This window comes from Poeciliopsis prolifica, unplaced genomic scaffold (genome assembly GCF_027474105.1).
Source record: "Poeciliopsis prolifica strain line A6 unplaced genomic scaffold, Auburn_PproV2 SCAFFOLD086, whole genome shotgun sequence".
In the NCBI taxonomy this organism is placed as follows: Eukaryota; Metazoa; Chordata; class Actinopteri; order Cyprinodontiformes; family Poeciliidae; genus Poeciliopsis; species Poeciliopsis prolifica.
In genome coordinates, this window is record NW_026562461.1 from 1219386 (window position 1) to 1233071 (window position 13686).

The 13686-nt window shown below is 36.1% G+C and overlaps 1 protein-coding gene across 2 annotated transcripts in view; it reads right to left on the minus strand.

Moving 5' to 3' along the window:
• Positions 1-12125, minus strand: part of cemip (cell migration inducing hyaluronidase 1) — a 124344-nt gene extending 112219 nt beyond the window's left edge. For both annotated transcript variants that reach the window (XM_055022442.1, XM_055022443.1), the window contains exon 1: positions 12026-12125. The gene's annotated coding sequence lies outside the window, so the exon portion shown is untranslated. The remainder of the gene's footprint in view (positions 1-12025) is intronic.
• Between the last annotated feature and the right edge of the window lie 1561 nt (positions 12126-13686).

The following is a 13686-nucleotide window of genomic DNA, read 5'->3' on the forward strand; positions in this document are numbered from 1 at the left end:
AAGAGGTGACTGATTTTACTGTCATTTTCAAAGAGGGGCTGATTTACTGTCATTTTCAAAGAGGTGACTGATTTTACTGTCATTTTCAAAGAGGTGGCTGATTTTACTGTCATTTTCAAAGAGGTGACTGATTTTACTGTCATTTTCAAAGAGGTGACTGATTTTACTGTCATTTTCAGAGAGGTGACTGATTTTACTGTCATTTTCAGAGAGGTGGCTGATTTTACTGTCATTTTCAGAGAGGTGGCTGATTTTACTGTCATTTTCAAAGAGGTGACTGATTTTACTGTCATTTTCAAAGAGGTGACTGATTGTACTGTCATTTTCAAAGAGGTGGCTGATTTTACTGTCATTTTCAAAGAGGTGACTGATTTCACTGTCATTTTCAAAGAGGTGACTGATTTTACTGTCATTTTCAAAGAGGTGACTGATTTTACTGTCATTTTCAGAGAGGTGACTGATTTTACTGTCATTTTCAGAGAGGTGACTGATTTTACTGTCATTTTCAAAGAGGTGACTGATTTTACTGTCATTTTCAGAGGTGTCTGATTTTACTGTCATTTTCAAAGAGGTGACTGATTTTACTGTCATTTTCAGAGATGTGGCTGATTTTACTGTCTTTTCAAAGAGGTGACTGATTTTACTGTCATTTTCAGAGATGTGGCTGATTTTACTGTCATTTTCAGAGAGGTGACTGATTTTACTGTCATTTTCAAAGAGGTGACTGATTTTACTGTCATTTTCAAGAGGTGACTGATTTTACTGTCATTTTCAGAGAGGTGTCTGATTTTACTGTCATTTTCAAAGAGGTGGCTGATTTTACTGTCATTTTCAGAGAGGTGACTGATTTTACTGTCATTTTCAGAGAGGTGGCTGATTTTACTGTCATTTTCAAAGAGGTGACTGATTTTACTGTCATTTTCAGAGATGTGGCTGATTTTACTGTCATTTTCAAAGAGGTGACTGATTTCACTGTCATTTTCAGAGAGGTGTCTGATTTTACTGTCATTTTCAAGAGAGTGGCTGATTTTACTGTCATTTTCAGAGAGGTGACTGATTTTACTGTCATTTTCAAAGAGGTGACTGATTTTACTGTCATTTTCAAAGAGGTGACTGATTTCACTGTCATTTTCAGAGAGGTGTCTGATTTTACTGTCATTTTCAAAGAGGTGGCTGATTTTACTGTCATTTTCAGAGAGGTGACTGATTTTACTGTCATTTTCAGAGAGGTGGCTGATTTTACTGTCATTTTCAAAGAGGTGACTGATTTTACTGTCATTTTCAGAGATGTGGCTGATTTTACTGTCATTTTCAAAGAGGTGACTGATTTTACTGTCATTTTCAAAGAGAGGTGACTGATTTTACTGTCATTTTCAAAGAGGTGGCTGATTTTACTGTCATTTTCAAAGAGGTGACTGATTTTACTGTCATTTTCAGAGATGTGGCTGATTTTACTGTCATTTTCAAAGAGGTGACTGATTTTACTGTCATTTTCAGAGAGGTGGCTGATTTTACTGTCATTTTCAAAGAGGTGACTGATTTTACTGTCATTTTCAGAGATGTGGCTGATTTTACTGTCATTTTCAAAGAGGTGACTGATTTTACTGTCATTTTCAAAGAGGTGACTGATTTTACTGTCATTTCAAAGAGGTGGCTGATTTTACTGTCATTTTCAAAGAGGTGACTGATTTTACTGTCATTTTCAGAGAGGTGACTGATTTTACTTGCATTTTCAAAGAGGTGACTGATTTTACTGTCATTTTCAAAGAGGTGACTGATTTTACTGTCATTTTCAGAGAGGTGACTGATTTTACTGTCATTTTCAGAGAGGTGACTGATTTTACTGTCATTTTCAAAGAGGTGGCTGATTTTACTGTCATTTTCAAAGAGGTGACTGATTTTACTGTCATTTTCAGAGAGGTGACTGATTTTACTGTCATTTTCAAAGAGGTGACTGATTTTACTGTCATTTTCAGAGAGGTGGCTGATTTTACTGTCATTTTCAAAGAGGTGACTGATTTTACTGTCATTTTCAAAGAGGTGACTGATTTTACTGTCATTTTCAGAGAGGTGGCTGATTTTACTGTCATTTTCAAGAGGTGACTGATTTTACTGTCATTTTCAGAGAGGTGACTGATTTTACTGTCATTTTCAAAGAGGTGACTGATTTTACTGTCATTTTCAAAGAGGTGACTGATTTTACTGCATTTTCAAAGAGATGGCTGATTTTACTGTCATTTTCAAAGAGGTGACTGATTTCACTGTCATTTTCAAAGAGGTGACTGATTTTACTGTCATTTTCAGAGAGGTGACTGATTTTACTGTCATTTTCAGAGTGGTGGCTGATTTTACTGTCATTTTCAAAGAGGTGACTGATTTCACTGTCATTTTCAAGAGGTGACTGATTTTACTGTCATTTTCAGAGAGGTGACTGATTTTACTGTCATTTTCAGAGTGGTGGCTGATTTTACTGTCATTTTCAAAGAGGTGACTGATTTCACTGTCATTTTCAAAGAGGTGACTGATTTTACTGTCATTTTCAGAGAGGTGACTGATTTTACTGTCATTTTCAAAGAGGTGACTGATTTTACTGTCATTTTCAGAGAGGTGGCTGATTTTACTGTCATTTTCAGAGAGGTGACTGATTTCACTGTCATTTTCAAAGAGGTGACTGATTTTACTGTCATTTTCAGAGAGGTGACTGATTTTACTGTCATTTTCAGAGTGTGGCTGATTTTACTGTCATTTTCAAAGAGGTGCTGATTTCACTGTCATTTTCAAAGAGGTGACTGATTTTACTGTCATTTTCAGAGAGGTGACTGATTTTACTTGCATTTTCAAAGAGGTGACTGATTTTACTGTCATTTTCAGAGAGGTGGCTGATTTTACTGTCATTTTCAAAGAGGTGACTGATTTCACTGTCATTTTCAAAGAGGTGACTGATTTTACTGTCATTTTCAGAGAGGTGACTGATTTACTTGCATTTTCAAAGAGGTGACTGATTTTACTGTCATTTTCAAAGAGGTGACTGATTTTACTGTCATTTTCAGAGAGGTGACTGATTTTACTGTCATTTTCAGAGAGGTGACTGATTTTACTGTCATTTTCAAAGAGGTGGCTGATTTTACTGTCATTTTCAAAGAGGTGACTGATTTTACTGTCATTTTCAGAGAGGTGACTGATTTTACTGTCATTTTCAAAGAGGTGACTGATTTTACTGTCATTTTCAGAGAGGTGACTGATTTTACTGTCATTTTCAAAGAGGTGACTGATTTCACTGTCATTTTCAGAGAGGTGACTGATTTTACTGTCATTTTCAAAGAGGTGACTGATTTTACTGTCATTTTCAGAGAGGTGACTGATTTTACTGTCATTTTCAAAGAGGTGACTGATTTTACTGTCATTTTCAAAGAGGTGACTGATTCACTGTCATTTTCAAAGAGGTGACTGATTTTACTGTCATTTTCAAAGAGGTGACTGATTTCACTGTCATTTTCAAAGAGGTGACTGATTTACTGTCATTTTCAAAGAGGTGGCTGATTTTACTGTCATTTTCAAAGAGGTGACTGATTTTACTGTCATTTTCAGAGAGGTGACTGATTTTACTGTCATTTTCAAAGAGGTGACAGATTTTACTGTCATTTTCAGAGAGGTGACTGATTTTACTGTCATTTTCAGAGAGGTGGCTGATTTTACTGTCATTTTCAGAGTGGTGGCTGATTTTACTGTCATTTTCAAAGAGGTGACTGATTTCTGTCATTTTCAAAGAGGTGACTGATTTTACTGTCATTTTCAGAGAGGTGACTGATTTTACTGTCATTTTCAAAGAGGTGACTGATTTTACTGTCATTTTCAAGAGGTGACTGATTTTACTGTCATTTTCAAAGAGGTGACTGATTTTACTGTCATTTTCAAAGAGGTGACTGATTTTACTGTCATTTTCAGAGAGGTGACTGATTTTACTGTCATTTTCAGAGAGGTGGCTGATTTTACTGTCATTTTCAGAGTGGTGGCTGATTTTACTGTCATTTTCAAAGAGGTGACTGATTTTACTGTCATTTTCAAAGAGGTGGCTGATTTTACTGTCATTTTCAAAGAGGTGACTGATTTTACTGTCATTTTCAAAGAGGTGGCTGATTTTACTGCCATTTTCAAAGAGGTGACTGATTTTACTGTCATTTTCAGAGAGGTGACTGATTTTACTGTCATTTTCAGAGTGGTGGCTGATTTTACTGTCATTTTCAAAGAGGTGACTGATTTCACTGTCATTTTCAAAGAGGTGACTGATTTTACTGTCATTTTCAGAGAGGTGACTGATTTTACTGTCATTTTCAGAGTGGTGGCTGATTTTACTGTCATTTTCAAAGAGGTGACTGATTTCACTGTCATTTTTCAAAGAGGTGACTGATTTTACTGTCATTTTCAGAGAGGTGACTGATTTTACTGCATTTTCAAAGAGGTGACTGATTTTACTGTCATTTTCAGAGGTGGCTGATTTTACTTTCATTTTCAAAGAGGTGACTGATTTTACTGTCATTTTCAAAGAGGTGGCTGATTTTACTGTCATTTTCAGAGAGGTGACTGATTTTACTGTCATTTTCAGAGTGTGGCTGATTTTACTGTCATTTTCAAAGAGGTGACTGATTTCACTGTCATTTTCAAAGAGGTGACTGATTTTACTGTCATTTTCAGAGAGGTGACTGATTTTACTTGCATTTTCAAAGAGGTGACTGATTTTACTGTCATTTTCAGAGAGGTGGCTGATTTTACTGTCATTTTCAAAGAGGTGACTGATTTCACTGTCATTTTCAAAGAGGTGACTGATTTTACTGTCATTTTCAGAGAGGTGACTGATTTTACTTGCATTTTCAAAGAGGTGACTGATTTTACTGTCATTTTCAAAGAGGTGACTGATTTTACTGTCATTTTCAGAGAGGTGACTGATTTTACTGTCATTTTCAGAGAGGTGACTGATTTTACTGTCATTTTCAAAGAGTGGCTGATTTTACTGTCATTTTCAAAGAGGTGACTGATTTTACTGTCATTTTCAGAGAGGTGACTGATTTTACTGTCATTTTCAAAGAGGTGACTGATCTTACTGTCATTTTCAGAGAGGTGACTGATTTTACTGTCATTTTCAAAGAGGTGACTGATTTCACTGTCATTTTCAGAGAGGTGACTGATTTTACTGTCATTTTCAAAGAGGTGACTGATTTTACTGTCATTTTCAGAGAGGTGACTGATTTTACTGTCATTTTCAAAGAGGTGACTGATTTTACTGTCATTTTCAAAGAGGTGACTGATTTTCACTGTCATTTTCAGAGAGGTGGCTGATTTTACTGTCATTTTCAAAGAGGTGACTGATTTTACTGTCATTTTCAAAGAGGTGACTGATTTCACTGTCATTTTCAAAGAGGTGACTGATTTTACTGTCATTTTCAAAGAGGTGGCTGATTTTACTGTCATTTTCAAAGAGGTGACTGATTTTACTGTCATTTTCAGAGAGGTGACTGATTTTACTGTCATTTTCAAAGAGGTGACTGATTTTACTGTCATTTTCAGAGAGGTGACTGATTTTACTGTCATTTTCAGAGAGGTGGCTGATTTTACTGTCATTTTCAGAGTGGTGGCTGATTTTACTGTCATTTTCAAGAGGTGACTGATTTCACTGTCATTTTCAAAGAGGTGACTGAATTTTACTGTCATTTTCAGAGAGGTGGCTGATTTTACTGTCATTTTCAAAGAGGTGACTGATTTTACTGTCATTTTCAAAGAGGTGACTGATTTTACTGTCATTTTCAAAGAGGTGACTGATTTTACTGTCATTTTCAAAGGTGACTGATTTTACTGTCATTTTCAGAGAGGTGACTGATTTTACTGTCATTTTCAGAGAGGTGGCTGATTTTACTGTCATTTTCAGAGAGGTGGCTGATTTTACTGTCATTTTCAAAGAGGTGACTGATTTTACTGTCATTTTCAAAGAGGTGGCTGATTTTACTGTCATTTTCAAAGAGGTGACTGATTTTACTGTCATTTTCAAAGAGGTGACTGATTTTACTGTCATTTTTCAGAGAGGTGACTGATTTTACTGTCATTTTCAGAGGGTGGCTGATTTTACTGTCATTTTCAGAGTGGTGGCTGATTTTACTGTCATTTTCAAAGAGGTGACTGATTTTACTGTCATTTTCAAAGAGGTGACTGATTTTACTGTCATTTTCAAAGAGGTGGCTGATTTTACTGTCATTTTCAAAGAGGTGACTGATTTCACTGTCATTTTCAAAGAGGTGACTGATTTTACTGTCATTTTCAAAGAGGTGACTGATTTTACTGTCATTTTCAGAGAGGTGACTGATTTTACTGTCATTTTCAGAGAGGTGACTGATTTTACTGTCATTTTCAAAGAGGTGACTGATTTTACTGTCATTTTCAGAGAGGTGTCTGATTTTACTGTCATTTTCAAAGAGGTGACTGATTTTACTGTCATTTTCAGAGAGTGGCTGATTTTACTGTCATTTTCAAAGAGGTGACTGATTTTACTGTCATTTTCAGAGATGTGGCTGATTTTACTGTCATTTTCAGAGAGGTGACTGATTTTACTGTCATTTTCAAAGAGGTGACTGATTTTACTGTCATTTTCAAAGAGGTGACTGATTTTACTGTCATTTTCAGAGAGGTGTCTGATTTTACTGTCATTTTCAAAGAGGTGACTGATTTTACTGTCATTTTCAGAGAGGTGGCTGATTTTACTGTCATTTTCAAAGAGGTGACTGATTTTACTGTCATTTTCAGAGATGTGGCTGATTTTACTGTCATTTTCAAAGAGGTGACTGATTTTACTGTCATTTTCAAAGAGGTGACTGATTTTACTGTCATTTTCAAAGAGGTGGCTGATTTTACTGTCATTTTCAAAGAGGTGACTGATTTTACTGTCATTTTCAGAGATGTGGCTGATTTTACTGTCATTTTCAAAGAGGTGGCTGATTTTACTGTCATTTTCAGAGAGGTGGCTGATTTTTACTGTCATTTTCAGAGAGGTGGCTGATTTTACTGTCATTTTCAAAGAGGTGACTGATTTTACTGTCATTTTCAGAGAGGTGGCTGATTTTACTGTCATTTTCAAAGAGGTGGCTGATTTTACTGTCATTTTCAGAGTTTTGACTGATTTTACTGTCATTTTCAAAGAGGTGGCTGATTTTACTGTCATTTTCAGAGAGGTGGCTGATTTTACTGTCATTTTCAGAGGGTGGCTGATTTTACTGTCATTTTCAGAGAGGTGACTGATTTTACTGTCATTTTCAAAGAGGTGGCTGATTTTACTGTCATTTTCAGAGAGGTGGCTGATTTTACTGTCATTTTCAGAGAGGTGGCTGATTTTACTGTCATTTTCAGAGAGGTGGCTGATTTTACTGTCATTTCAAAGAGGTGGCTGATTTTACTGTCATTTTCAAAGAGGTGACTGATTTTACTGTCATTTTCAGAGAGGTGGCTGATTTTACTGTCATTTTCAAAGAGGTGGCTGATTTTACTGTCATTTTCAGAGAGGTGGCTGATTTTACTGTCATTTTCAAAGAGGTGGCTGATTTTACTGTCATTTTCAGAGTGGTGACTGATTTTACTGTCATTTTCAAAGAGGTGGCTGATTTTACTGTCATTTTCAGAGAGGTGGCTGATTTTACTGTCATTTTCAAAGAGGTGGCTGATTTTACTGTCATTTTCAAAGAGGTGGCTGATTTTACTGTCATTTTCAGAGAGGTGGCTGATTTTACTGTCATTTTCAAAGAGGTGGCTGATTTTACTGTCATTTTCAGAGAGGTGGCTGATTTTACTGTCATTTTCAAAGAGGTGGCTGATTTTACTGTCATTTTCAGAGAGGTGACTGATTTCACTGTCATTTTCAAAGAGGTGGCTGATTTACTGTCATTTTCAAAGAGGTGGCTGATTTTACTGTCATTTTCAGAGAGGTGGCTGATTTTACTGTCATTTTCAAAGAGGTGACTGATTTTACTGTCATTTTCAGAGATGTGGCTGATTTTACTGTCATTTTCAGAGATGTGGCTGATTTTACTGTCATTTTCAGAGAGGTGGCTGATTTTACTGTCATTTTCAGAGATGTGGCTGATTTTACTGTCATTTTCAGAGATGTGGCTGATTTTACTGTCATTTTCAGAGAGGTGACTGATTTTACTGTCATTTTCAAAGAGGTGACTGATTTTACTGTCATTTTCAAAGAGGTGACTGATTTTACTGTCATTTTCAGAGAGGTGGCTGATTTTACTGTCATTTTCAGAGTGGTGGCTGATTTTACTGTCATTTTCAAAGAGGTGACTGATTTCACTGTCATTTTCAAAGAGGTGACTGATTTTACTGTCATTTTCAGAGAGGTGACTGATTTTACTTGCATTTTCAAAGAGGTGACTGATTTTACTGTCATTTTCAGAGAGGTGACTGATTTTACTGTCATTTTCAAAGAGGTGACTGATTTTACTGTCATTTTCAAAGAGGTGACTGAATTTACTGTCATTTTCAAAGAGGTGGCTGATTTTACTGTCATTTTCAAAGAGGTGACTGATTTTACTGTCATTTTCAGAGAGGTGACTGATTTTACTGTCATTTTCAGAGAGGTGACTGATTTTACTGTCATTTTCAAAGAGGTGACTGATTTTACTGTCATTTTCAGAGATGTGGCTGATTTTACTGTCATTTTCAAAGAGGTGACTGATTTTACTGTCATTTTCAGAGAGGTGACTGATTTTACTGTCATTTTCAAAGAGGTGGCTGATTTTACTGTCATTTTCAAAGAGGTGACTGATTTTACTGTCATTTTCAAAGAGGTGACTGATTTTACTGTCATTTTCAAAGAGGTGGCTGATTTTACTGTCATTTTCAAAGAGGTGACTGATTTTACTGTCATTTTCAGAGAGGTGACTGATTTTACTGTCATTTTCAGAGAGGTGACTGATTTTACTGTCATTTTCAAAGAGGTGACTGATTTTACTGTCATTTTCAGAGATGTGGCTGATTTTACTGTCATTTTCAAAGAGGTGACTGATTTTACTGTCATTTTCAGAGATGTGGCTGATTTTACTGTCATTTTCAAAGAGGTGACTGATTTTACTGTCATTTTCAAAGAGGTGACTGATTTTACTGTCATTTTCAAAGAGGTGGCTGATTTTACTGTCATTTTCAAAGAGGTGACTGATTTTACTGTCATTTTCAGAGAGGTGGCTGATTTTACTGTCATTTTCAAAGAGGTGGCTGATTTTACTGTCATTTTCAGAGAGGTGGCTGATTTTACTGTCATTTTCAAAGAGGTGACTGATTTTACTGTCATTTTCAAAGAGGTGACTGATTTTACTGTCATTTTCAGAGATGTGGCTGATTTTACTGTCATTTTCAAAGAGGTGACTGATTTTACTGTCATTTTCAGAGATGTGGCTGATTTTACTGTCATTTTCAAAGAGGTGACTGATTTTACTGTCATTTTCAAAGAGGTGACTGATTTTACTGTCATTTTCAAAGAGGTGGCTGATTTTACTGTCATTTTCAAAGAGGTGACTGATTTTACTGTCATTTTCAGAGAGGTGGCTGATTTTACTGTCATTTTCAAAGAGGTGGCTGATTTTACTGTCATTTTCAGAGAGGTGGCTGATTTTACTGTCATTTTCAAAGATGTGGCTGATTTTACTGTCATTTTCAGAGTGGTGACTGATTTTACTGTCATTTTCAGAGAGGTGACTGATTTTAGTCATATTTTTCACATTTCCTCTAAAGTGTACTTACTGTGCTAATTTTCATAAGCATGTTGTCCGTAAACTTCAAATATATTTAGACAATTTGTACAACTCTAATACTACATTGGTAACTTATTCTTGAAATATGTGAATTCACAATGTAAGTTTTTTTCAGTCGGAAAGTGGGTTGTAATTGATCCTTCTGTGTTTTGGTAGCTGATATGTTCGCAGTACTGTAGTGTGAATGAAGCGTGTGATGTACCAAGTGGCAATGAAAAAAAATAAAACACAATGATAAGCAACTAAAAAGTGTACTTCTTTAGCAATTATAGTAAACCAAAAGTGTGACTGAAGCAATCTGTGATCACACAACTAATATGTTATGCTCATTACTTTAAATATATTTTAAATGTAATTTGATCACAAAAATAATACACATAATGTAAACTAATCAAGCACATTTATATTACATAAAATGCAGTATACTTAAAGTATATAACTTTAGTTGTTCCTAAACAGCACAAAATAGTACACTTAGTAGACTTTAAGTTGTGCTTTTCTAAAATTTTATTACTATTAAAATATACTGGGTACAAAATTAGTTCCAAAATAATACACTTCAGTTATACTGATAATTAGTCTGGCTTTAAGTGTGCCAAAATTTAACAAGCTTAGTATAAAGAAACATGGATCCTCACAGCAGGTTTGTATAAATGTCCACATAGGTCAGTCTATATGAGAGATCCGCACCGAGGTAAACTTCAGAGATCAAACCATGACAGTGCGCATGATGTAGTCAACGCGCAGAGGTGCCAGAGGTGTGATTGGTGCACGCTCCCTGTACAATGCAGGAACACTATAAACCCATTTTTCTTTCGGAAATAATTCTGCTCCGACAATAAAATGCTATCCGAAGAGAAGACGCTTGCAGTCCGGCCTTTTTTTATTTTAAAAAATATGTATAATTTTTAAAATAAAAACAAAAACATGCAACACTTAGCCTGGCGGGGGAGCACCCTGTGGGAAACCCTGATTAACTCTCTGAAGCCACTTTGAGGAACAACTTAATTCTGTAAAGGTATTCATAGGACTGGGATATCACGGAAATCAGCAAGCGCAATTGTACTCGACATCCTGGATGACATTGTTAACCTGGCCAGCCAATATGTCAGATTTTTCTACATTGTGGAGAGACCATGAGTCCATGAAAAACTAACTTGTGGATTTTTTATTATTTGGACGAAAGGTACAGACACACCATCGTGTTACAACCAGCAAGGGGACATTTGTCACCACCACATGCGCTGGCTCCTAACCTAGTTTCCACTCTCCCAGACTGCAGAGGAGCTGCACTTTAATAATATGAACACCCAAAGGACAACTGTGGAGCACAAACTTTTTGGGTCTGCTGTTATCTATAAAGAAAGATTGCTTGCTAATATTTGTATGCAAGGATTTATTAATCAAAACATTTTTTTGGTGTATAATTTTTGCCATTTGGATGTATTCACACTTTCAATATGAATCATACTCAATCTTTTATAAATGAGACCCTGGAACTGTTCAAGAAATTCCTATCTCATTGAACTGTTGATAAGAGACTTACCAAGTCTCAGTTGAATGTAGCTTACAGAACCCAGATAGGAGCTTAAGTGTGCACCAACAACTTTAAGACAATTGTGAGCACATTGCTCACATATTGGGAGCAATGTTAAGTATATTTAAAACAAGTTTTGGATGTTAACAAAATAAACTGACAATCAAAACATGATCAATTATGAATGACTGAGTTCAATATTTTTTGTATATAATAACTATGTTACTCTGCCAGTCTATTTAAGCAAGATAAAGGGATCCTTTAATTCTTCACGTCATGAGAAAAAATGAGAGTGTGTAATTTTTATTTCTGACTGGAATTTTTCAAATTTACAGAGACAGGACCGCAATATGCCGGTCATGGAACACTCCTTTGCTCTCAAGGCCAATAACAGCAGGTCAGCTGAAAAATCCATTTAGATGTAGCAGATCCGATGTTTTTTTTTTTTTGTTTTTTTGTTTTTTTGTTTGTTTTGTTTTCGTGAACTGCAGATTCTATTTTAGACTAGAAGAGGCAGAAGATAGGAAGCTCAACAGTCTGACAAAAAAATCCCTAATTTCCATGCACAGGCGACAAACACAGTCCACATCCACTTTATAGTTAATTCGCACACCTGCGGCCAAATCAAATATGGTATTAGAAGATAGTAAAAATATGGCAGGAAAACGTGCGAAACAATAATAAATAGCACACTTACCAGTTGTGTTTAAGATGCGACTGGTCCAGAGAGGTTGTGTGAGATTTGTGTGAAAGGCAGAGAGAGGTATGACGTGGTTGGGGAAGAGCGCTCCTTCTGCCAGAGTGGCATTCCAAGGATTACAAGTAAACAGACAGGAGAAGGCACGCGCAGCGCGGCGCCGCGCCGCCGGCTCATCTGGAAGAAAGACACACCCACACCACACACACACACACCGCACACACACCCACACACACACACACACCACACACACACCCAGACACGGACCGCGTGTCTGCCAGCGCGTGCATTTATGAGCCAATCAATCTGTTTCTTGTTAGTTTGTTTCTGACCTGTCGTTATCACTATTCACTAAAAATAGAGCAGACCAGTACTGTCTTGGATATTTTGTTGTCTGTGTCTTTGTTCATTTCGACACGTCTCCATATAGTGTTTTGATTTTTTGCTATCAAAATCACAGATTTTTGTACTGTAGAAAAATATATCTTTTTCAATTAACCAATTCGTTGAACAGAAAGCATATATATAAGACATATACTTATATATATATATATATAAGTCTATATATATATATTTCCTATATATATAATTATTTTTTATTTAAAGAACTTAACTCTATTTTTGTTGCCTGTGTTAAATTCTTGTTCGATTCAAATTCAATGCAAAAATACTTTATTAATCCCAAAGAGGTGACTTAGACTTATAGAAGATCTGGAACATCTTGCTGCAAGAACTGAAGGATTTTAGCTTCCTCAAAAAGTACAGGTGCTGGTCAAAAATTGTTATTATTATGAAAATGTTTATTTAAATCAGTAATTCCATTCAAAAGGTGAAACTTGTATGTCGTTTCCATTCATTGCACACAAACCTGTAATAATTCACTAGAGATGCCCAGAAATTAAGCCACGACACAGGAGTGAGCAGAAAACCCAGATATTTATTAAGAAGCAGACAAGAAGTGGAGTATGACACCTCCTGGACGTAATACGGGTGTAAATCTCAGCTTCCCGACGTGTAAATCCCACGCCTGGGATTTACACCTACAGTTATTTCTTAAGTCCTTCTAGCTCCCCCCATAGTGTTTCCATCCATCCATCAATTATAGAATAGAATAGAATTCAACTTTATTGTCATTGCACTGTCACATGTACAAAGCAACAAAATGTAGTTTGCATCTATCCAGACGTTGTATACAGGATATAAATATTTATAAACAGGTGTACAAGATATAAACAGAGAGTAATATTGATGTGCTATAAATAAAAGGTTTTGTACAAATATAAATATAAATATGAGAGCTATGTACATATTATACAAATTACACAGGTTATACAGAATATACAGGAATATATATATATGTATTAGTTGTTTTATAATACAGGATAAATAATGGCAAATTAGATCTACAGATTATATAACGATTGTATACAGATCATGTATGTGAGGGGAACAGTCCGGGGACGGGGGGTACAGTCCTTATAGTTTGTGTCAGAAGCAGTTCAGGAGCGTGACAGCTGTGGGGAAGAAGCTGTTCTGGTGCCTGGTGGTTCTGGTCTATAGGCTTCGGTAACGCCTCCCAGAGGGCAGGAGAGAAGAGTGTGTGTGCAGGGTGAGTCAAGTCCTTGGTGATTTTTCCGGTCCTTTTCAGACGCCGCTTCCTG